The following is a 25422-nucleotide window of genomic DNA, read 5'->3' as shown; positions in this document are numbered from 1 at the left end:
AATTAGCAGAGAACTCCTCAAGAAGGACCAAGTGGGAGGGCTTGCTATACCTGATTTTAGCACATACATACTATGGCCACAGTAGTCAAAACAGTGTGGTACATTGGTACAGATATTCAGACCAATGGAAAAGAGCTGAAGACCCAGAAATAAAAAACATCAGCATACAGACAACTGATCTTTGATAAAGGCCCCAAAATTATCAAATGGGAAGCAGATGCCCTCTTCAATAAATGGTGCTGGAAAAAATGGATATCTACCTGCAGAAAAATGAAGCAAGACCCTTACCTCACTCCATGCACAAGAATAAACTCAAGGTGGATCACAGGCCTTGAGGTAAAACCCCAAACAATTAGGGCCATCAATGAGGGAATTGGGACAAATCTGAGAACCTTGGCGCAGGGAATACACAGGCTATCAGAAACAGGGAAGGATACAAATACAGAGGAGTCACAAAGAGACAAGTGGGATATACTGAAGATAAATCACCTGAGCACAACGAAAGAATTCACCAAGAGAGAGACCACGGACTGGGAAAACATCTTTAGCAATGACACATCAGACAAAGGTCTTATTACTAAAATCTACAATATTTTGAAAGCTTTCAACAAGAGAAAAACTAATTGCCCACTGAGGAGTTGGGCAAAGGGCCTGAACAGAAGTTTCACAGAGTCTGAAATCCTAATGTCCAATAAACATATGAGAAAATGTTCCTGATCATTAGCCATAAGAGAAATGCAAATCAAAACAACTATGAGATACCACGTAACACCCTCAAAGATTCCAATTCAAAAAATCAGAAAGCAACAAGCGTTGGAGGGACTGTGGTGAGATAGGAACTCTCATCCACTGCTGGTGGACCTGTCGGTATGTACAGCCACTATGGAAATTGGTTTGGCGATTTCTCAAACAGATCGAAATGGAGTTACCATATGACCCAGTAATCCCCCTATTGGGCATATACCCAGAAGAGGCAAGAAACAAACCATGGCCAGACATCTGTGCTCCAATGTTCATTGTGGCACAGTTCACAATCGCAAGGAGTTGGAAACCACCCAAATTTCCATCAACAAATGAATGGATTAAAAAACTGGTACATATATACGATGGAATACTATGCTTCGCTAAAAAGCAGTGATGAACACATGAAGCATATCAGTGCATGGGAAGAACTGGAGGAAATTATGCAAAGTGAAGTAAGCCAAGCACAAAAGGACATGTATAACATGAGTCCTCTGAGGTAAGTTTATCTATCTATCTATCTATCTATCTATCTATCTATCTATCTATCTATCTATAGAGAGAGAACAGAAAGGTAAGTGCAAAGGGGCACAGGGAAAAAGCTACTGTATACAAACACTCCAGGGGTGAGGTCCAGGTAGTATGGCAAGGGCCAGACTAAATCCAGGGGTGCATATGGTAGCCAACTAAAACAGGGTGGAGGGGGGAAAGGGGAAAGGAAAAAAAAGATGTGTGATGGGGGAATAGGGCACTGACCCACCCAAGGGGAGGGTATTGTTTGTGTCTCCACAGGGAAAGAGGGACCAGATATAAAGTCAGTGCCAGATGAATGCAGTGTGCCAGCAAAGAGTGGGGAGGGAGGGGAGGGACCTAACGGCTGAGCCACCATACCAGCTACTTGGACAACTGCCCCTCACCCCAGAAGAATTTACTTGAGAGGACGGCACTGAAGCTATAGCTAGGGGAGAGGGGCATGTCTGATCAGAGCAAAGGGGGTGGGGGGCAAATGAAGGGGGAGGAAGAGAATGGAGCACATCCCGGCCCATCAGGCCTAGAGGACGATATCCCCTCTCTGAACAGCCAATGGATAGAGTGGACAATATGGCTGATCCCACTATGAGACACACCGTCCCTTGATGGCCCAGGGCCCTAAGGGGGACAACACTGGAGACGCGGGGCCAGGACTGGCTTAGACTGACCCTGTGACACTGAGGCAAACCACTAAAAGTCTCTGGCAGAGCAACCGTAGGAGCAGAGCAGGGAGCCCCCGAGGGAGTACAAAGGACAGACTCTGGGGCCAAAGCATGGTAGGCCATTGGACCTGACTGAAGTACATGCCTAGAGATCAAAAAACAGGCCTTGATCTATTTACAGGGTTTTCTTTCTTTTTAATTTTTTTTCTTTTAATTAATTTATTCTTCTATGGGTAATTGATTTCCTTTTTTGTTGTCATAACTGTGTTCTCACTCATAGCCTATCTCGTTATGACTTGATTTTTGATGCATATTATTATTTCTACAGATCTATCTAGATAAGATAGATTGGATGAGTAGTCTGGAGGAGAAAACAATGGGACCAATGGTTCTGGGAGACACGGGAGATGGGGAGGAGGGGGCAAGGAGGTGGTGCTGACCAACCCAGGGACAGGGTAACAATAAGTGATCCAAAATCAGTAGCAAGGAGGGTGTGAGAGGCCTGGTAGGGATTCAGCAAGGGCAAGGTAACAGAGAGAAATCACGGAAACCCAAATGAAGGCTGAGCATGATAGTGGGATAAAAGGAAAGTAAAAGGAAATAGAGGAAAAAACTAGGTAACAAAGTATTTATAGAGGTCCAAAGACTGGAGTATACATATGTAAATATATTTATATGAGTGTAGGGAAACAGATCTATGTGCATATATTTATAGGTTTAGTACTAAGGCAGCAGGTAGACATTGGGCCTCCACTCAAGCAGTTAATCAATGCAAGAACACTTTGTTCTATTAAACTGGCATTCCAGGATGCACACCTTCCCGACACGATTGCTGAAGAAAAATGTGTGCATAAGCAAATGTGAAGAAAGCTGATGGTGCCCAAATATCAAAAGATATAGTAGCTCAGCAGCTCAGGTCTTAAAGACTTGAAGATAAACAAGCAGCCATCTAGCTGAGAAGCATCAAAGCCCACATGGAAGAAGCACACCAGCTTGGCTGACCATGAGGTGTAGAAGGGACCAGTTAGTATACATCAAAGAACTAAAAATCATATTAGTGGGTGCCCACCTTCCTGATACGATCACTGAAGACAAACGTGTGCATAAGCAAATGTGGTGAAGAAAGCTAATGATGCCCGGATATCAAAAGAGATAGTGCCTGGGGTATCAAAGGCTTGAAGATAAACAAGTGGCCATCTAGCTGAGAACCATCAAAGCCCACATGGAAGAAGCACACCAGCCTGTCTGACCACAAGGTGCAGAATGGACCAGTTATCAGACATCAAAGAACTAAAAATCATATCAATGGTTGCCTACCTCCCTGATACAATCAAAGAAGACAAACGTGTGCATAAGCAAATGTGGTGAAGAAAGTTGATGGTGCCCAACTATCAAAAGATATAGCATCTGGGGTCTTAAAGGCTCAAAGATAAACAAGTGGTCATCTAGCTCAGAAGCAACAAAGCCTACATGGAAGAAACACACCAGCCTGTGTGACCACGAGCTGTTGAAGGGAACAGGTATCAAGCATCAAGGAACAAAAAAAAAAATCCTATCATCGAAAATGTGGGTGAGTGCAGAGTGGAGACTCAAAGCCCATTGGTAGCCAACTGGGCATCTCTTACTGAAGGGTTGTGGGGCGGAGATGAACCAGTCAGGGTGCAAGGTAGCAACGATGGGACATATAACTTTCCCCTCCCAATTCTACCTTGCAAATCTGGCTAGACCAGAGGATGTACGTAGGCACAGATACCAACTGAAACACATGGAATCCAGGACAGATGACTCCTTCAGGACCAGTGGTGAGAATGGCTATGCCTAGAGGGTGGAGAGAATGTGGGATGGAAAGGGGGAACTGATTATATGAATCTACGTATAGCCTCCTCCCTGGGGGATGGACAGCAGAGAAGAAGGCGGGGGGAAACGTCGGACAGAGTAATATATGACAAAATAATAATAATTTATGAATGATGAAGGGTTCATGAGGTAGGGGGGAGTGGGGAGGGGGGGAAATGAGCAGCAGATATTAAGGACTCAAGTAGAAGGCAAATGTTTTGAGAATGATGATGGCAACAAATGTACATATGTTCTTGACACAATGGATGTATGTATGGATTGTGATAAGAACTGTATGAGCTCCCAATAAAATGATTTAAAAAATAATATTCTTAAATTAAAAAAAACATGTTCTTAATGGTTTGTTTGTTTGTTTTTTCTTCCAGAAAGCACGGTTTCTTGAAAGGTATAAGCCGAAAATCTCCTTGTGAGAGAGACTCATGCATCAATCCTGTGTCTTTTTCCTCCATCCTCCAATGCTCTCTGGCCGTACATCATCAGACTCCCATCCTCTCTTTATAACTTATAGGTGGCCATCAAATGGTGTACATGAACTGCTGTTGTCAATTATGCCTGCAGTATTCAGGGTGGCATTGCCTTTTACAATAAGTTAACAATGGTTTCAAATATTCAACTGTTCTGTGGGTTAATGAGGTCGCCACCAGTCAGAAGGGCTTGGCAACAAGTAACAGCTTCGATGTAGTTATGGTGATCACTGGGTCAGGAGCAGAATGTTACATGTCGGTAAGACAAAAAGAATAGTGCAGCTTAGAGCAATGAGGGAGAGTGTGTGTGTGTGTGTGTGTGTGTCATAAAAGCACATGCACACCCACATTTGTGCTGTAGCATTGCTAACCTCAGTTTGACTTGCTACATTTCAATAAACTGTTCACCTGTAGCAGAAGTTTCTTTACCCAGTCGGCAGCTGTCCTCTGGGCAAAGAATCTCTGAGCATCCAGCCCCAGAGGTGGCACAAGAATCCTCATCCATAACCTGGGTCAGCCAAGAACTCTCTGGACAAGGAAGGGCAGTTGTGTGCCTGGTGGAGCCCCTAGATGCAGCAGGAAAAGCACTAGCTTTTTCTTTTGTCTTTTGTGCAGGTTTTTGGGGTCGCGGGGCTACTGGCTGTATCTTTGACTCCCCATTCTCCTCTACTTCCTCCATTCACATTGACCATCTGCTCTCTCCATTTGATCCCTTCAAAGTCTACCCAGTCACCCAAGGCTACTTCTTTCAATAGGGACAAAATCAGATGTTCACTGAACAAAAATTATCTGAACAAGCAAGTTTCTTGGACTGAGCTCCAGTTAGTAACACCAGAAAGGAAAGCACCGTCCTTGACCATTTGTGCTATCCTGACGCAGTGTATCACCTTGGGCTCCTCTCAGTTCTTCTTTCAAAAAATGGGTCAATTGAAAAAGAATTTAGGTACTTAGACAGCTGTCTTAGCGTTAACTTTAATGGTTTATTATTAAGGTTGGTATCAGAGGAGAGAACACATGTGAAAAATTAGACTCACTGTTCTTTCTAATTTTGGTTTGGGCAGAAGGGAAACAATAAGAAGCCCAGATACTAAAAGAGATATTTTCTGTCTTCTTCCTGTTGTCTGTATTTTTTGGATGGGTTAAAGAATGCTAGTATTCGTGTATAAGGGATCAATGATCTTTTCTTAAAGTGCAACAGATTCAGTACTGGATTCTCAGCTTTCCCCTTTGACTCCGATCATCTGTTCTTAACAGAGCTGCAGTGTTCTGGTTTCCAGATTTAGGCACACAATTTTCTTCACAGACCCTTCCTTGGCTTCCTATTTCACTGTAAGCTACCTCCCCCCCTCCCCCCCAGAAACCTATATTACCTGGTCCCTTGAAATGGGCTTCTGATCTCCCCTACTACTTTTCCTCAGGTCTCATACTCCCTCCACATTGGACCTCTTGTTATTCCACAGCCACCTGGGATCTGCTTCTACCGCAGGGTCTTTGCACCTGCTGCTCCCTTTTCCTAGAAAGCTTTTTCCCCAGGTGTAACTATATATCTTCAAGTCTTTGATTAAATGACCTCTCCCTGGAGAATTCATCTCAGATTATTAATATCAAACCATGACCCCACCCTGGTCCTATCTCTCCAGTCTGCCCCTCCCCTGATTGCTTTATTTACCTTTGAAGTGTTCATCAAACTCTAGGATACTGAGGGGTCAGTGATGCTTCACTGGTACAACTCTGACCATGTAGAAGACCAGGTTCCATTTCTGGCCAGTGTACCTCTTTCACAGCCACCCCTATATGCCACTCGGGGCTGGGCATTGCTCTTCTGCTGGCCAGGACTAGCAGAGCTCCCAAGCTAAAGGAAGACTTCTGAAAACCAGCCAGTGACGATCTAGGGACCACAGAAGTCCAATTATGATGATGACACAGAACAAGATAGTGGGTTTTGTTGTTGTTGGGCATGGCGGGCTACCCTGAACTGGCGTTGATTAGACAGCCCTGGCCTGCGAACCACAAAGTCAGCTGTTCCAAATCACCAGCTCAACTGCGGGAGAAAGAGGAGGCTTTGTTTCCTGTGAAGAATTGGTCTGAGAAACACACAAGGGCAATTCTACCCAGTCCCATGGGGTCTCCATTTGTTGCCACCAACTCGATGATTATTTGTTTATTTGCTTGTTTAACAACAACAAACTACCTGGAGGCTAGCTTTTAACAATTGTCTCCTCTTACCAAAGAATGTAAGTGTTGGGAGTGGGGAGATTCAGAGCTATGCCTCCCTGGTGCAACCATGTGCCCGAAAGCCTTACCACAAATGTAGGCTTGTAATAATAAAAATAAAAAATCAAACTCACTGCCACTGAGTCAATGATGACTCATAGTGACCCTGTAGAAAAGGGTAGAATTGCTCCTGTGAGTTTCAAGACTGAAACATTTTTATGCGAGTTAGAAAGCCCTGTATTTTTCCCATGGAGGGGTTGCAGAACTACTGACCTATCAATCAGCAGACCAACACGTAACCACGATACCACCAGGGCTTCAGGCTCATAACAGGACTCAACAAATATTTATTTACTGAGCAAATGAGTGAACAGATGAGGCAGAAACTACCGATTACCTCCCCAAGGCAACCAGGAAAGATGGTTTCATTTGGTATCCTCCCCAGAAATGCTGGTTTGATTTGGTGTCCCCACCAGGAATGCTGGTTTGATTTGGTGTCCTCCCCAGGAATGCTGGTTTGATTCGGTGTCGGTCCCAGGAATGCTGGTTTGATTAGGTGTCCTCCCAGGAATGCTGGTTTGATTCGGTGTCCTCCCAGGAATGCTGGTTTGATTTGGTGTCCTCACAAGGAATGCTGGTTTGATTTGGTGTCCTCACAGGAAGGCTGGTTTGATTTGGTGTTCTCCCCAGGTGTTCTGGATTGATTTGGTGTCCTGCCCAGGAATGTTGGTGTGATTTGGTGACCTCCCCATGAAAGCTGATTTGATTTGGTTTCCTCGCCAGGAATGGGGGTTTGATTTGGTGTCCTCTCAGGAATGCTGGTTTGATTTGGTGTCTTCCTAAGAATGCTGGTTTGATTTGGTGTCCTCCCCAGGAATGCTGGTTTGATTTGGTGTCCTCCCAAGGAATACTGGTTTGATTTGGTGTCTTCCCCAGGAATGTTGGTTTGATTTGGTGTCCTGCCCAGGAATGCTGGTTTAATTTGGTGTCTTGACAGGAACGCTGGTTTGATTCGGTGTCCTACCAGGAATGCTGGTTTGATTCAGTGTCCTCCAGGAATGATGGTTTAATTTGGCATCCTGCCCAGGAAGCTGGTTTAACTTGGTGTCCTCCCCAAGAGTGCTGGTTTGATTTGGTGTCCTCCCCAGGAATGCTGGTGTGATTTGTTGAACTCCCCACGAAAGCTGGTTTGATTTGGTGTGCTTCCAAGGAATGCTGGTTTGATTTGGTGTCCTCCCCAGGAATGCTGTTGTGATTTGTTGAAGTCCCCACGAAACCTGGTTTGATTAGGTGTCCTCCGAAGTAATGCTGGTTTGATTTGGTGCCCTCCCCAGGAATGCTGGTTTGATTTGGTGGCAGCCCCAGGAATGCTGGTTTGATTTGGTGTCCTGCCAGGAATGATGGTTTAATTTGGTTTTCTGCCCAGGAATGCTGGTTTAATTTGGTGTCCTCCCGAAGAGTGCTGGTTTGTTTTGGTGTCCCCCTCAGGTGTTCTGGATTGATTTGTTGTCCTCCCCAGGAATGCTAGTGTGATTTGGTGTCCTCTGCAGGAAAGCTGGTTAGACTTGGTATGCTCCCAAGGAAGGCTGGTTTGATTTGGTGTCCTCCCAAGGAATGCTGGTTTGATTTTGTTTCCTGCCAGGAATACTGGTTTCATTTGGTGTCCTGCCGAGGAATGCTGGTTTGATTTGGTGTCCTACCCAGGTGTGCTGGATTGATTTGGTGTCCTCCCCAAGAAGGCTGGTGTGATTTGAGGTCCTCCCCAGGAATGCTGGCATGAATTGTTATCTTCCCCAGGTGTGCTGGTTTGATTTTGTGTCCTCCCCAGGAAAGTTGGTTTCATTTGGTGTCTTCCCCATGAATGCTGGTTTGATTTGGTGTCCTCCCAAGGGATGTTGGTTTGATTTGGTGTCCTCTCCAAGAATGTTGGTTTCATTTGGTGTCTTGTCAGGAATGCTGGTTTGATTTGGTGTCCTGCCAGGAATGTGGGTTTGATTTCGTGTCCTGCCCAGGAATACTGGTTTAATTTGTTGTCCTGCCGGGAATGTTGGTTTGACTTGGTGTCCTCCCCAGGAATGCTGGTTTGATTCGATGTCCTCCCCAGGAATGCTGGTTTGATTCGGTGTCCTCCCCAGGAATGCTTGTTTATTTGATGCCCTCCCAAGGAATGCTGGTTTGATTTACTTTCCTCCTCAGGAATGCTGGTTTGATTTGGTGTCCTCGAAAGTAATGCTGGTTTGATTTGGTGTCGTACCCAGGAATGTTGATATGATTTCGTTTCCTGCCCAGGAATGCTGGTATAATTTGATGTCTTGACAGGAATGCTGGTTTGATTTGGTGTCCTCCCCTGAATGCTGGTTTGATTCGGTGTCCTTCCCAGGAATGCTGGTTTGATTCGGTGTCCTCCCCAGGAATGCTGGTTTGATTCGGTGTCCTCCCCAGGAATGCTGGTTTGATTCGGTATCCTCCCCAGGAATGCTGGTTTGATTCGGTATCCTCCCCAGGAATGCTGGTTTGATTCGGTGTCCTTCCCAGGAGTGCTGTTTTGATTTCGTGTCCTCCCCAGGTGTTGTGGATTGATTTGGTGTCCTCCCCAGGAATGTTAGTGTGATTTGGTGACCTCTCCATGAAAGCTAGTTTGATTTGTTGTGCTCTCAAGAAATGCTGGTTTGATTCGGTGTCCTCCCCAGGAATGCTGGTTTGATTCGGTATCCTCCCCAGGAATGCTGGTTTGATTCGGTGTCCTTCCCAGGAGTGCTGTTTTGATTTCGTGTCCTCCCCAGGTGTTGTGGATTGATTTGGTGTCCTCCCCAGGAATGCTGGTGTGACTTGTTGAACTCCCCACGAAAGCTGGTTTGATTTGGTGTGCTCCCAAGGAATGCTGGTTTGATTTGGTGTCCTCACAGGAAGGCTGGTTTGATTCGGTGTCCTCCCAGGAATGCTGGTTTGATTTGGTGTCCTCCCAAGGAATGCTGGCTTGATTTGGTGTCCTCCCCAGGAATATTGGTTTGATTCGGTCTCAGCACCCGGAATGCTGGTTTGATTTGGTGTCCTGCCAGGAATGATGGTTTAATTTGGTGTCCTGCCCAGGAATGCTGGTTTAATTTAGTGTCTTCCCCAGGAGTACTGGTTTGATTTGGTGTGCTCTCTAGGTGTTCTGGATTGATTTGGTGTCCTCCCCAGGAATGCTAGTGTGATTTGGCGTCCTCTGCACGAAAGCTGGTGTGACTTGGTATGCTCCCAAGGAATGCTGGTTTGATTTGGTCTCCAGGCCAGGAAAGCGGGTTTGATTTGGTCTCCTCTCAGGAATGCTGGTTTGATTCAGTGTCATCCTAGGAATGCTGGTTTGATTTGGTGTTCTCCCTAGTAATGCTGGTTTGATTTGGTGTCCTGCCCAGGAATGCAGGTTTGATTTGCTGTCCTCCCCTGTAATGAGGTTTAATGTTGTGTTCTCCCCAGGAATTCTGGTTTAATTTGGTGTCCTCCCCACGAATGCTGGCTTGATTTTGTGTGCTCCCCATGAATGCTGGTGTGATTTGGTGTCCTCCCCAGGAATGCTAGTTTAATTTGGTGTCCTCCCCAAGAATGCTGGTTTGATTTGGTGCTACAGAGTTTGAACCCCACAGGGCCAGCTACCCCACTTGCCAACCTTCCCCCTCTCCATCTGACAACCAACTTTTGGCTAATGAGACATAGAGGCCGTTGACTTGTCAGCCTCGGGAACACTGGAAAGGAAATGACAGTTTCTCTAGGTTTTCCTTCATGTATAATGAAAAATATTTCATTTTTGTGCAGTTCTGTTCGAAAAACATAAACATCAAAGTGATTGACAGACAAAAGCAACCAAGCTAACAATCCACACGCCACCATGGTTTTTTACAGGGAATTTATGTAAATTTAAGGGAGAAAAGGGTAGATTTGTTTGTGGACTTATTCTCAGTTTTGATTCAGTGATTTTAATACTGTTTAAAGGTTCCAATCTCCATATCTTTCAGAGCTAAAATACATGTAAATGGTACATTTGCCTCGTCCGAAGAGTCCGTTCCTCTTTCAGTGTGGCAGTTTAACTGCACCCCTTTAGACAGAAGGTGAGCCCCAAGCTTATTGTAGTGGAGCTGGTTTGTCCTTGTGGTGTTTTGAGGCTTTGAATTCATGGCCAACCTTTAGAAAATGAAGAGTAAACTCTTGAAAGATGGGGAGATTTAGCAACTATGGGTTAGGTTCAAGCATGACAATGATTGCCCAGAACTACTTTGCAAATATTCATTTTGGATGGCAGCTCCCTTGACTAGAGTCTCCCAACCAGCCAGTATGGAACCTACTAAGATCCACTATACATTTGAGTTTATAACTTATTTTGTGAACTTGTAAAGGCAGAGTATCCTTTTCAGAAGAAGGATTGGCTTTTTAGAAGTGAGGATGGTCAGACTTTGTATCGTGACTTTGGAGATTTCATCAGGAGAGACCAGTCCCTGGAGAAGTATGGTGAAGTTGAAGGTCAGCAAAAAAAGGAGACTCCATGAAATGGATTAACACAGTGCTGCAACATAGGCTCAGACAAACTTGAATGGCACCGAGCCAGTCTGTGTTTGGGGTTGTTGTACTCAGGGCCACCAGGTCCTGGGCCTGACTCCATGGCACCTAACCACAGCAACAACATGGAGAACCATCCTTGACTGGTACATCGGCCTTTGAAAATCTCTGGAGCACTTAGTGGCTAATTGAAAGGGTGGCAGTTCAAACTCATTCAGAGGTGCCTTAGACAAAAGGCCTGGTGATCTACTTCCAAAATACATACACACACACATACCACAGCCATTGCAAAGTGTATGGCTTTAGTTCTGCTCTCATGCATATGAGGTGGCCCTGAGTTGGACTGGGTAACTGGTAGATGTAGAGGCCAAGGGTGCTCAGAGCTCAATGCTGGAGCTGGGAGGATTTATGAAGTCACTGGCAGGAGGATTTACACTTATATCCAGTTACTCCTGACCAGCAAGGGTTGTGCTTAGATCATAAGGGGTCTAAACTCCTCACATGCTTCATCCATAGAGGGGAGATGATTTTATGGAGTTCCAACCTCACAGCAAAACAAAACAAAATAAAGCAAAGCAAAGCAACCAGCAAACTTTAGAATTAAATCATTGTAATTTATTTGCTTCTTTCTCCAGACCAGAAATTATTTCCTAAGCTTATCCAAGTAGAGAAGCGACCCTGCAGGAGAAAGATTAAGCTTTCTACTCCCATGAAGATCTGTAGCCTCAGCAACCCAAAGGAGAGGACTTCTCTGTCCTGAAGGGTGGCATTGTGTCAGAACTGACTCGATTGTGGTGGATGCTGAAGGCCATTAAGACTCAGCCTTGAAACGGCTGAGGAGTGTCATGACCTATGTGTCAGTGTTTGCTGATTTCTTCTGCAACTTAACTTTTTGAACAGACTGTGATGAACAAGAAAGTATGCAAGGTCTGGGAAAATAGGTGGTTTAATTTTCTCAAGGATGTCTGGCTTGTCGGAAGATAGAGTTGCTATGTGTATCAAATGTGCTTGCTTAACAATGAGATAATTAACCCCGGATTGTTTCTGCATGGAGAAAAGGAGAATGTGGACTAAACTTGGGGCTTCAGTATTCGCTGTTGCCCCGCCCCCAATACTTTCTGTCTCTCTTTTTTCCTTTAATCCTCCCTCCCCTTTTCAGGACTGTTCAACTCGTCGGCAGGCTCCGATAAGGAGTAGGGCACTGGCTAAAAGATCACTATACCCCTAATGGACCTAATAAAGTTCCCATAGGCACATTTAGCTTGTGGAATTTAATTAGGGATAGCCTTGATCCTAGGCATGAGGGATACTGGCCTGAGAACAACATTTGCATGCTCAAACAAAAGTGAAAGCAGAGTTCCTTCTGAACCTCCGCATCCTCCTCCACCACTGATGCCTCTGAAAAGTAACCTTGAGGGGTTTGAGAGCGAGGACGAGGAACCCCTTGGTCCTGGCATGTGGAGCAGTTAGAGGACTAGACAACACATTAGCATGAGGAGGACTTAGGAATTTTTGCCACCTTCCAGGCCCTTCAACCTGAGAGTTTTGCAACCCAGTGTAAAAGACTCGGGAGTCCTGCTGGGATGAAACAAAGGTCATAGGCTTGGAGGAAGCTTATGCATTATTAGCAGCAAAAGTGAGGGAGATGGGACTCAAGGTAATAGAAAAGCACTCTCTGATAGAGTCCCAGGAATGGGTGCCAAAACTTACTGGGGTCAAGGTATTCCAGAAACCTCAGAGTGCATTCAGTGAAAGGAATCCTTTTACAGATTTACCAGTTGTAGCACCGGCTGTGACTAGGGCTCCAGGGAAGAGAACCATGCTCAGTGCTGCCACGCATGCCGCAGCAGAATGAGGAGGGAATATAGGGGAGTTCAGTATGATGTTCCGTGTGATTGAGCATCAGGATCCCAGGGTAATATGATCAGAGATTATACTCCAATTCCTTTCAAACAGCGAAAAGAACTCAAGGTTACTTGTGTCCAATATGGCCCAACTGTTCCTTTCACTCAATCTCTATTAGATACACTTTCACGGTGCTTGCTCCTGCAGAATGGAAAAATTTGGCTTTTGAAGATGCAAATACTGCCTGCCAGGCAGCGCTGAGATCTTTTTTTAAAAAAGGGCAACCTGTCCGATTATGTCAGACTATGCTTAGACATTGGACCTTCCTTTACTCAGGGGCTTGCTATAGCAGTTGCTTTGCAAGGAAAAACAATAAGGGAGGGTTAATGATACTATGCAACTTATGGGAGCCCTGCAGCCTGGGCTCCCTTTCCCCTCTGCTATTCCAGCCAATACATAGAAGACCATTTTAGACTTAAAATACTGTTTTTATTCCATCCCGTTGGATCCAAATGATTGTAAAAGATTTGTCTTTCGTGTTCCTTTCACCAACTTCAAAGAGCCTATGGAGAAATATCATTGGCTTGTTTTGCCTCAAGGCATGGCCCTGACCTGATATTAACATGGGGAAGAGGGCATGTTTGTGTTTTCTGCAGGGTGCTGATGGAGCGTAGTGGCTGCCGCAACAGTTGGTGCAGTTTGAAAACCATGCAGGTAGTAATTTTCCTTGGAGTGTTTCTAGGGACATCGTGCAGTGAGCAGTACTGGGTTTATGTTCCTGCTCCACCCCTTACATCCTGCCATCTGGGAAGGTCTGGAAATCACGGTGTGGGTTAATGACTCACGTCTTCCCTGTACAAGGTGAAGGAAATGTAATTTCACCCACTCCATAGTTTTTTTTTCCCTTGTAGTCTCACGGACAAGCCCATCCAGTATAACATCACAAAAGAGAGATACATCATTGATTGGTCTGGCAACCAGGACAAAAATACTGCCAAATGAGAAAAGGGGCTGCCTGCAGGACTTTGGTGATAAAGACTCGGGTTTTCCACAAACTAAATGATAGAAAATAGGGGCTGCTTTGGGGGATGTGAAGCTTATGGGCCCTTCCTCCAGACCGCAGGGAAACGTCACTTTACTTTTGGCAGGGAATATTTCTATAGATCATGATGATTCTAAGTATAACATGTCTTGTAATAATTGTAATTTGTCTAATTGTATTACCTGAACCCCTGAAGGTATTGTCATTGCCATTTCGTATCAACCCTCTTGTTATACTGCCAGTGAATATTACTGGGCCATGGTATTCAGAAAGAGGGTTACAGGTATTAGAAGAGATTGATTCGGCGCTAACCAGACCTAAGTGTTTTGTTAGGTTTGCTTATAGCAAGTATTTTAGCTCTATTAAGTTTAGTTGCTACTGCTACTACTGCAGCAATCGTACCTTCACAAAACATACAAACTCTGCACTTTGTAAATGAATTATCCAAAAATGTGACTAACGTGTTGGGTACTGTAGACAGGAAGTTAGAACAAAAAGTAAATGCCCTTTATGAGGTGGTCATCTATTTAGGAGATGAGGTGCAAGGCTTAAGGCCAGGTCTAGTCTACAGTGCCAGGCTTTATATACATGGATCTGTGTTACACCTAAACAGTACAACAGCAGTCAACAGAGCTGGAATAAGGTGAAGAATCATCTTCAAGGTTTTTGACATAATTCTAATGAGTCTTTAGATTTATTACAACTCCATCAAGAAATATTAGCCATAAAAGATGCTAAGTGTCTTGATTTTGATGCTGCTAAAGCTGCTGAGGATCGGCTCCAGCTTCTTCGAGATGCTTCGTTGGGAAATTTTGGAGGCCTGCCACACTTGCTTTTGTCCATGGTCACAACAGGAGTGTATGTTTGATTTTATGCATATTCCCTATAATACTGCGCAGGGTTATTGTTGAATTATTGGCCTTAGGAACAAAGGTACATGAAGTACACCTATGTATTTTGCTCCCTCCCTGATCGGGAGAATAGGCAGAGGCCGGTTAGTCAGAGATGGGTAAGATCAAGTCTGAGGCTCCCAAACTAAGACAGGTCATAGCCGCCTGGAAGACTGTGACTGATGATGGGTAAGGGCAATTTCAGAACTCGACAACCAAGACAGGCACAGTCATCTGCTGACGTTTTGAGCAATGACGTCTTCAGTAAATAAAAAAGGGGGAGATGTTTAAGGCCATTAAGACTCAGCCTTGAAACGGCTGAGGAGTGTCATGACCTATGTGTCAGTGTATGCTGATTTCTTCTGCGACTTAACGTTTTGAACAGACTGTGAAGAACAAGAAAGTATGCAAGGTCTGGGAAAACAGGTTGTTAATTTTCTAAAGAATGTCTGGCTTGGCGGAAGATAGAGTTGCTATGTGTATCAAATGTGCTTGCTTAACAATGAGATAATTATAACCCCGGGTTGTTTCTGCACGGAGAAAAGGAGAATGTGGACTAAACTTGGGGCTTCAGTATTCACTGCTGCCCTCCCAATACTCTCCGTCTTTCTTTTTTTCCTTAATCCTCCCTCCCCTTTTCAGGACTGCTCGATTCATCAGCAGGCTCCAACAGGTGGAACCCAAGTGAAGAATATTTTCGGTTTTTCGGTAACCTATCCACCAGGAGCTTTGGGTAGCACAAATGGTTAAGCCCTCCTCTCTGAACCAAAAGTCTGGTGCTCTCCTCATACCACAGGCACCTTTGGAAAAAGGCTCAGAAGTCTGCTTCCCAAACCTTAGCCATTGAAAGCACTCTGGAGCACAGTTCTACTCTGACACACATGGAGTCACCATGAGTTGTGTTCATGACCCCTGGGTGGATGCATGCAGACAGCAGGAATACTTACAGTAGACTCCATTGTTGCCTTTTTTAAAGTCTGCGTCTCACCACTAAGTGCTCATTTTGGCAGTAATTGCCATAGGATGTGTGCTTCCACATGTGTTATCCTATAAATCCCAGGGCTACAGGGAATAAAAGATGAATCTTGTCACCTTTAGGTAGATCTAACCAGGAGAAAACCAGGAAGACTTGTTCTTTGAGCAGGCATAAAACCAGCTATCATCAAAGTGTTTCATAGCCCCTTCCAAATGTGGACCATGTTATCGACTGCTGACTTTCACTCAGACTTCACTAATATGAATAATTTGGGATTTGAAAAATGCCTTTAGGTGCATCTTTCTCAGCAATGGATACAGTTTCAAATGCATTGGAATCTATACAAGACCCAAGCCTATTGGATTATTTGCAAAAATGATGATTTGTGACAAAACTTGATGTTGCAATTTACTGAGACTGCCTGTCATACCATCCATCTTTGTGTTGGCACGTAAAGTAGGCAGGAAATAGTGAAATGGTGGGTAATTTATTGATTTAAACTTGGGCCCGCAACCTTTTTCCTGATGCTTGGTTTTGCTTCCATTGCAGCTAAAGGAGCAAGACGGGGAAGCGGATCGCAATGTGATGAATCCAAGAGTGGGAGTGAGGAGTTCTGGGTACTAGTCATTGTGTTGTGACTTTGGCTGGATCATGTCAAGTTCATTTACAGTCTTGGGTTTTTTGTGTGCTAGGGTCTGTAATGGCGAGAACATACCAGATGTTGTTAAAGTTAGTCACAAAAACTCAGTGGCTTGAAACAGCAAAGTAAAATTTGGCTCGAATCATGGCAGCTCTGGATTTTGGTGACTCTCTTGCTTCTCTGAGATGGATCACAGTCTATGTGGCTTCATCTTAAGTACTTCTGTATTCGTATTTGCGTTGACAACAAGGAGTGCCAGGGAGAGGGAAAGAGCTCTGAGAACTCTTACATGCTTCTTCCTGAAGTGACATGCACCTTGCCCCACTCATATTTCACTAGCCAAATCAAGTCCCAAGGCCAAACTCAACTCCATGGGGGCAAGAAAGAACACTCCTCTGGGTAAGTCATGTGGACTTAAAGAAAGTCAAGCACAGGATGTAACTAAATTAATGACTTATGTATCAATATCTATATCACTAGGTATACTTATGTGAGGGCAGGGTAGGGCAGTGGCCAAAAATTCCCCTTTCCATGTGAGCGATCTGGGTTTGATACCTGGTCAATGCATTTCATGCACAACCACATGTTTAAGTGGAGGCTTTATGTTGCCATGACACTGAGCAGGTTTCAGTGGAACTTCTAGACTTAGATGGATGAGGAGTAAAAGCCTGGTGATCTCTTTACAAAAAGTAGCCAATGGAAGCTGTATGGATCACAATGGTCTGATCTGAAACCCATCATGGAGATGGTACAGAACAAGGCAGAGTTTTCCCCTGTTAGTCAAAAGATATCAGGAGTCAGGAGTGACTTGGCGATAGTTAACAAATATATGATCATCTGTATTTGTGTATGCATATGTAACCCATCATGGCCCATGAGTATAGACAATGATGAGGTATAAAAACTTCATAGCGATCTGCTTTCCTTGTATTTATTTATGCTTCCAAATAAGATTTCATTTGAGCAAGTATTCTGAAGCTTGTGTGTGTACGTGCACACAAATATATAGAATATGTGTGTATATTTATTTATATTTTATTCAAGGAAACATTGAGTTAAAAGATACTGAAAAGTTTCCATGAAACTTCTGGAGCTTCCTTACACACACACACACACACACACACACACACACACACACACACAAAACCAAATTCACTGCCATCAAGTCAATTCTGATTCATGGCAACTATAGGACAGGGTAGCACTGTCCCTGTGAATTTCCCAAACTGTCACTCTTTCTAAATAGCCAATGCTTTCAAACTGCTGACCTTCCAATTAGCATCCCAGTGTGTAAGCACTACACCACTAAGGCTCATACATACACACATACACATATACATACACACATATACATACACACATACTCATACACATATATACATACATATATACAAATAAATATACACATACACATTCCCATATAAATATACACATATACATTCCCATATATGTACATATAAATATACATCACATACACATGTATTTGCTTCAAAATGCTTTGATCAAGCGAAATACCTTTAGTTGCAACTAACATTAGCTTATCATTTATATTATAAATAAGCCAAAACCCATAGAAACCTTAAGTGTTAATTGAGACATATTTAATATGAAATGATTCATTGATGCATGAGGATAATGTGCTTATATTTGAAGAACAAAGAGAAGGTTGGGTAAAAGAGAATCTAATAATGCATTTCAGCACAAGAGTGTTAATTGGAAAGAGAAGTAGACAAAAAAAGACTAAGAGGGGTTAGCATCTAGGGCCAGAACTCAAACACTGTTAAAGGAAACACCACACAAGGACTCCAGATTCTGGATTTCATGGTCATTCTCAACTCAAATATTTACTATATATACTCGTGTATAAGCCGAGTTTTTCAGCATAAAAAATGTACTGAAAAACTGGGGTTTGGCTTATACATGGGTCAGTGGTACCGCAACGAGGTGTAATATCTCACTGGCTCTCCCCCTCCATCCTGCCCCCCCACCCCCGGAGGTAACGGGAGGAGTGCCTTTTATCTCACTGGTGATTGCCGCTTCTCGGCTGTTCATTCAAAGCCCCGCTGACACTGCAGGGCTTTGAAAGTTTGTTTATTTACATCTAACCAATCAGAGCCATCCTATTACATGTATCTTTGAATAAGCCTTTTAAAGACTATGTGCGAAGGATGTGGCATGAATAGATGTCATCTGGTCAAGCCCGACTAACAAAAGGAGGAAATCTCATGAAGCTTCACATGGAGTTAGTAGCAAAGTGGGTTCGAGATGCATGGGAAGACATTCCAGAAGACATGGTGCGACGTGTCTTCCAGAAACGTAGTATTAGTAATGCTATGGATGGCAGTGAAGACTGCACTTTGTATGAAAATGACAGCAGTGATGGTGATGACGGCGATCTCAGTGAGGACAGCGTCTATGATGACCTCACACCAGCTGAAGCTCTGCAGTGGGATATGGATGATGATGAGGAATTCAGTTTTGAAGGATTTTAACTCTGAGCTCAGGGAATAGTACACTTAAGGTATCATTGTTGATACCTTATTGTTTTTGTTGAACCTATTTTCCATTTACTGTGCTGGTTTACTAATGTTAAATGACTTGTCCTTTTATTTGTTTTTTGTTTTTTTTACATTAGGGGCTCATACAACTCTTATCACAATCCATACATATACATACATCAATTGTATAAAGCACATCTGCACATTCCCTGCCCCAATCATTCTCAAAGCATTTGCTCTCCACTTAAGCCCTTTGCATCAGGTCCTCTTTTTTTTAATGTTTTTTATTAAAAATAAATATTTAAATACATTACCGCACTCATGTCTCAATTTTTAGTAATTTTATTTTCATTTGTTATGATTATTGAAACTTACCAATAGCTTCTGCATTTTCCACCCTAGGCTTATACTCGAGTCATTCAGTTTTTCTGGTTTCCCAGGTACCTCGACTTATACTCGGGTTGGCTTATATTTGAGTATATACAGTATTTTTTATAGAAATGTAGCTTGCCATTCTTCCGGACCAAGGGTTATACCAGTGAAACAAAATAGATTCAAGTGCTGTCCCCTGAGGAGATTTCACTTCAGCAGGAGATTGAGGTTAATAAGCTAGGGCCAAACAGGATGACTAAACATATCATCAGTACCCCTATGCTGCTCGGTTGATTCTGAGACCCTCTCAGACAGGGTAGAACTGTCCCGGTGGGTTTCTGAGACTGTGAAGGACAAAGCCTTATCTTTTGCCCAGGAAAACCCATGGGAAAAAATGAAAAAACTTTTCTAGGAAAAAGATAAGGCTTTCTGCTCCTGCAAATCTATCTATCTATCTATCTATCTATCTATCTATCTATCTATCTATCTATCTATTTATCAATCATCTATCAAACATCTATCACCATCATCTATTTACAATTTTCTGTAGAGAGAACCATCATGGGTTTGAGCCAATGACTTTGTGGTTAGCAGTCCAATCTACTTGTGCTTAGCAGAGCTCCTTATCTGTCATCTTAGATGGGTTATAGTTTGAGGACAGAGGTGTGAAAAACAGGGATATATTATTTTTTTCCCAGTAAGAGACTATTAGTATGTAACAATGATTGTTGCTGATGAAGAAGCAGGGACATTTTATCTGAAATAGAAAATGTTTTGAAATTTGTTGTCTTCGGCAGGAATTCCCATGAGGGAAATGGAAATAAGGTTGTTGAGATGTAATCACCATAAGGACAGAAATAGAGGAGACCATGGATTCCCAGTACCCTCTGGGCCTGTTTTGAAGTATTGCATGCTTGGGTGGTGTGTCAGTCAGGGTCGACTAGAGAAGCAAATTCAAAGACACTTGTGTGCATAAGAAAGAGCTTTACAGACGAGAGCAATTGGATGCTGAGACAATAGCCTAGCCCAGCCCAAGTCCGTAAGTCCAATATTAGCCCATATATCAGATACCAATCTAGAAATCCCTCTTCAGACTCATGAAATACATGCAATGATGTCAAATGCAGAAAGACCACAGGCCAGTGGGTGGGAAGTCTTGTGAATCCAGTGGTGTTGTAAGCATCTCATCTCTGGAAGGGACTCCACATGACTCCTCCAGCTCAGGGAACTAGTATAACTCCATGTGTCTTGTCGGCTGCAATGTCTCCCAGGGAGTGAGTGTGTGCCCCACCTCCAATGAGCTCCTTAGCTCCTCTAAATGAGGTCATTAAGCTGTGAGCTGATTGACAGGTTAAACTGCTCCCCTTCACTCTTAATTCTCTCAAATTGACAACAGATTATGTAATTACCACAGCCCACCCCTTGTCAATTTGACACTTTCTTTTTTTTTTTTAACAGTGTCTCCCACTGCCGTTTCCAGCAGGTCTTTATTCAGAATAAGCTGTCCAAAGACAACTTCCCAGGACATCACATGGAAGTGTTTATGCAGCGGGCTTCTTCTCTGCCGGCTGCTTCTTGTCAGCAGCGGGCTTCTTGCTAGCTGCAGCCTTCTTTCCTGCCACAGGCTTTTTCTGCTTCTTCACCATGGTTGCTTTCTTGCCCCCTTTCTTCCCCACCAGGGGCTTCTTGCTAGGAGCTCCCTTCTCATCAGATTTGACCTCTAATGCTGCTTCCGCCTTAGCCACCCTGAGCTTGTGGTTGCGGGCTTGCCGGAGAACGGTGTTCCTGCGCGTGGTCTTTGCGTAGGGATTGAGCTTCAACATAATTCTCCGGTTTCTCAGTGGGTTCTTCTTCAGGACTCTGCGATGAATCTTCTTGCGTGGTGCTCGGAGGGCTCTTTGAATCTCAGGGCTTTTCAAGATTCTGCTAAGGTCTGTGTTGATCATCTTGTGCATGGGGAGGTTACAGCTGCTCTTCAGGGAGGCAGCTTTCCTCCAGGTGCCATACAGCTCATCCAACTTGCGAAAGGCACCTTCAGTCCAAATGCAGAAACGCCCCACATGCCCACCAGGAGCAAGTTTCAAAACGTTCAGTTTGCTGACATTGAGCAGAGTAATTCCAGGGATGTTCCTGAAGGCCTTGATGATACCATTGTCTTCATTGAAGATAATGCATGGTCCCCTGCGCTGGATCCGCCGACGGTTCCTCATTTTGCCCTTGCCCGCTCTCATTCTCTGAGAGGCATAGACCTTCTTGATATCATTCCAGGCCTTAAGTTTCTTAAGAAGCACAATTGCCTCTTTGGCCTTCTTGTAGCTTTCTACTTTGTCTTCGCCCACCAAAGGAAGTTCAGGAACTTCCTCAATACGATGACCTTTACACATGACGAGGGCGGGCAAGGCAGAGGCAGCCAGGGCCGAACAGATGGCGTAGCGCTTCTGAGTTGTGTTCACTCTCCGATGCCAACGGCGCCAGGTTTTGGTTGGTGCAAACATGCGACCTCCACGACACATATTTCCAAAAGCACCTTGGCCAGAGCGGTGAGTCCCACCACCCCGGACTCTAGGAATTCTCGCCACGGCTCGGCCAGTGCCCCAAGACTCAGCACTGGTCTGATGACCTGCCAATTCGCTGACAGCATAGGGCTGCCGGTTGTTCTTGCGCAGGTTGGTGTGAACAAAATTCACGATATCTGGTCGGATGGGAGCCTTGAACACAGCTGGCAAAGTAACATTTTTGCCAGATGATTCGCCCTTGTCAGAGTACACTGATATCAGTGGATGAGCGCACGCCATGGCGAAGAGAGAAGGCCACGCTCCTCTCTACCCGGCGGCTCCCACAGGAAAAGCCAATTTGACACTTTCACACAACACGTTAGCCAACATAATTTTTAACAAGACAATTAAAAAATCATATCTGTACCTAACAAGATAAAACTAAAATACATACAATTCAATATATGCCACCCTCATTTAAACATAATATCCTCTCAGCGAACAAAACAAAAATATCCTATGCCTAAGTTTCAGTTAAGTAACACCTACACCTTAATATTAAAATCCTAAGAATATATTCCCCTACCTATGAAAGTTTGTAAGCCAACCACTTCATGCCTTCATCCTCTCCATTTTGGGGATCCAATTTCTATACTTACATCCAGCCAGTGATCAGAGGAGACAATCATATTCTTTGATGTGAGGAATCTTCATTCCAGTTGCAGCCTTGTGAAGTCCACATCCCTTAGAAAAGTCAAATCAGGACAGGCCATCCATCAAGTCTGCAACAATATGCATCAGTTCACAGGCTAAAAAAATGTCTCTTTGGCTGCTCTGGTTCTGGTCAGCTCAATGTTGGCTGCCTCACTTAGCCTCACCAGGGTGCCCATTGGTTGCCTTGCCTGTATCCCGTGTCCCATCACACATTCTCAAAAACTTTAGCCTCCTTGTGGTGGGGCATGAACTTCAGACCAGTGAACATGCTCTCATCTTCTCCGATGTTTCCTATAAACCAGGTCCAAGGTGTCAGTGGCCAGACTCAACCCCTCTCTTTATTGCTGCATTTCTCCCACTTCCACTCATCTAGCAAGCATTTCAGCTTGCGCACGGGCTCCCTTTTTAAAGTTCAGTCCTAGAAAGGAGTCTTCTTCATGGTTCCAGATTTTTTTTCTAGCTTCTAACAAAAACCACTAGTTCAAGATTCAAAAAGCCCAAGTTCCTTTTTCTTCACTCTGTCAAGAGCCCCCTAGGCAAGTCTTTTGGAAGGCAAATATCCTGAGTAATCCAAAGCACTGGGTTGAGCTTATCTTTTCAGAGCCTTCTTTGCAGGCATGTCTTAAACCTATTTGAAGATCAAATTTTAAGGGCTCCAGGAAAGTAGGTTTACAAGCTCTCTACTTTCATACTTCTCACTAATCATTTCTATCAATCATGATAACAACAATAATAAGCAGAAGATATCAGTATAAACAACTTAGAATCAGGTACTAATCTCAATTCTTAAAACTATTCTGTTGATATGAAATATGGGATTAGGACTTTGACAGCATCAAGCCAGAGTTAGGCTTCCTGTCATCCATTTTGACCTGTCAGTCATTTTCCCTAAGCACCATGGTTTCTGACTGGGGTAATTTTCCCCTTGAGCTCAACACATACATAAACAACACTTATTTTCATCACCTCAAACAGGAATAGCCAAAGACAACAACCAAATAAAATAATCAAAACTTTAACTTCCTATATTCTTTTGACAAAGCAACCTAGTGAATGGCATGGCCATATCTGACCCCTGCTCGCCGAAGAAGAAAAACTGCCATGAGGCAGAGGTCAGACAAACATGTACTCTCTATCCTGTGATTTGTTCTTCTAGTGCCCGACTCCTGGTACCGTAATGTGTCAGTTGGGTAGACTAGAGAAACGAACTCATAGACACTCATATATATAAGAAAGAGCTTTATATGCAAGAGCAATTGAATATTGAGAAAACAATCCAATTCAGTCCAGATCAAGTCCATAAGTCTGGTATTAGAACATATGCCCGATACCAATCTATAAATTCCTCTTCAGAGTCATGAAACACACGCAATGACGCTGACTGCAGGAAGATCACAGGCCAGTGGCTGGAATGTCTTGTGGATCCAGTGGCAGTGGAAGCATCTCGGCACTGGCAGGGATCTCCAAGTGGCTCCTTCAGCTCCCGGGCTCTCGGTAGCTTCATGTGTCTTGTCAGCAGGAACATCTCCCAGGGAGTGAGCGTGAGTGCTGCCTCCAACAAGCTATTTATTTCCTTAGCACCTCCAAATACAGCCATCAAGCAACAACCTGATCAACAGGCTAAACTCCACCCTTTAAGTCTCAAATGACAACAGATTATGTAACTACCACAATTACATTTCTGAAGACGATAGAATTTTTATATCAAAGAAAAATTAAGGTAGTGTGGCTTCTCTTCTGTTTTAGTGAATGCCAGAATGACCACAGACTTTGAGATATAAAGGTTACTAGTGATTGCCAAGCCAGGAAAACATGACAATTCTTCTATCTCAGTATTTATTTCACATAACCCTTAAGGTTTTCAGAGTTAATAAATTTAAAAGAGACTTTTACAGTAAGTAGTTTATAGGAATTTTACTGGAAAGTATTCCTGTTTAGAAATATAATTTAAGGTTTCATGTGAGTAGTAAATTGATAGAATTATTTAGTCTAGATTCTCTTTTGCATATAAATTTTAGTGGTTAACATTAATAAAAGGAAAATTTAAAAAAATAAAGCTAGACAATAGATGATAGTAAGGAAGATGTTATTAGTCTATATTCAAGTGTCAGTTAATATAATATTAAGTAACATTTGATCCCTTTACAAAGCTAGGAATTTAGACACCAATCTTACACAGAGTTACACGTGTATAGCTAATCACATATTTCCAGCATTGCAAAGGTTTATTGTGGTCATACTCTAGTTAGGGAAATGGCAAGCTTATAAAGGTAGAATATTCTCCTCCGACTTCTACACTTTTCCATTGTCTCCTTTGAGATTTTCAAGAAGATGCTTTATTTTTTACTTCACTTTCTTAGGGACTTGACTCTTTTTGTGAGTTGCATTTCTGAGACTTCCTCTTTTTACATCATTGTGTGGATGAGGGAAATTCAAATACAACGTGACCCATGTCAATTTCCACATCGTGCCATGCCTTTTCCACTTGCATGAAGTATCTTCAAATCTGTGTATGGATTTTCTTGCAACAGACACTGCCTTGTTGATGTTCATTTTATTACTTCCAGATAACATGAGGGCATGGAAGAACGTTTCCTCAATGAATTAAAAAAAAAAAGGCAAACACACTGCCTTCACGTTGGTTCCAGCTTCTAGTGGTGCCATAGGACAGAGGAGTATAACTGCCCTGCAGGTTTCTGAGCCCCTAAAAAGTGTAAGTCCACAGGAATAGAAAGACACCCCCCTTTTTCCCCTGCAGAGACTGGTGGCTTCAAACCACTGACCTCAAAGATCACAGCCCAATGTCAAAGTTTTGATGTAATATATATGATTCTGCAACAAAAATGATTAATTAGATTTCAGATACTGAAAATAAAAAATGTGATTATTCTACCAGTCAAAAGATTAGTATTTTGATTATTAAAACTCAGTGATTTACCAGAATAATC

The 25422-nt window shown here is 43.4% G+C and overlaps 1 pseudogene; it reads right to left on the bottom strand.

Annotated features, from left to right (window-relative positions):
* Positions 1–20702: 20702 nt before the first annotated feature.
* Positions 20703–22093, bottom strand: LOC142448231 (large ribosomal subunit protein uL4 pseudogene; annotated as a pseudogene).
* Between the last annotated feature and the right edge of the window lie 3329 nt (positions 22094–25422).

The sequence above is a fragment of the Tenrec ecaudatus genome, chromosome 5 (assembly GCF_050624435.1).
Source record: "Tenrec ecaudatus isolate mTenEca1 chromosome 5, mTenEca1.hap1, whole genome shotgun sequence".
NCBI classification, from domain to species: domain Eukaryota; kingdom Metazoa; phylum Chordata; class Mammalia; order Afrosoricida; family Tenrecidae; genus Tenrec; species Tenrec ecaudatus.
Note: the sequence above shows the minus strand (reverse complement) of the source record. Positions and strands in the feature narration are given on the sequence as shown.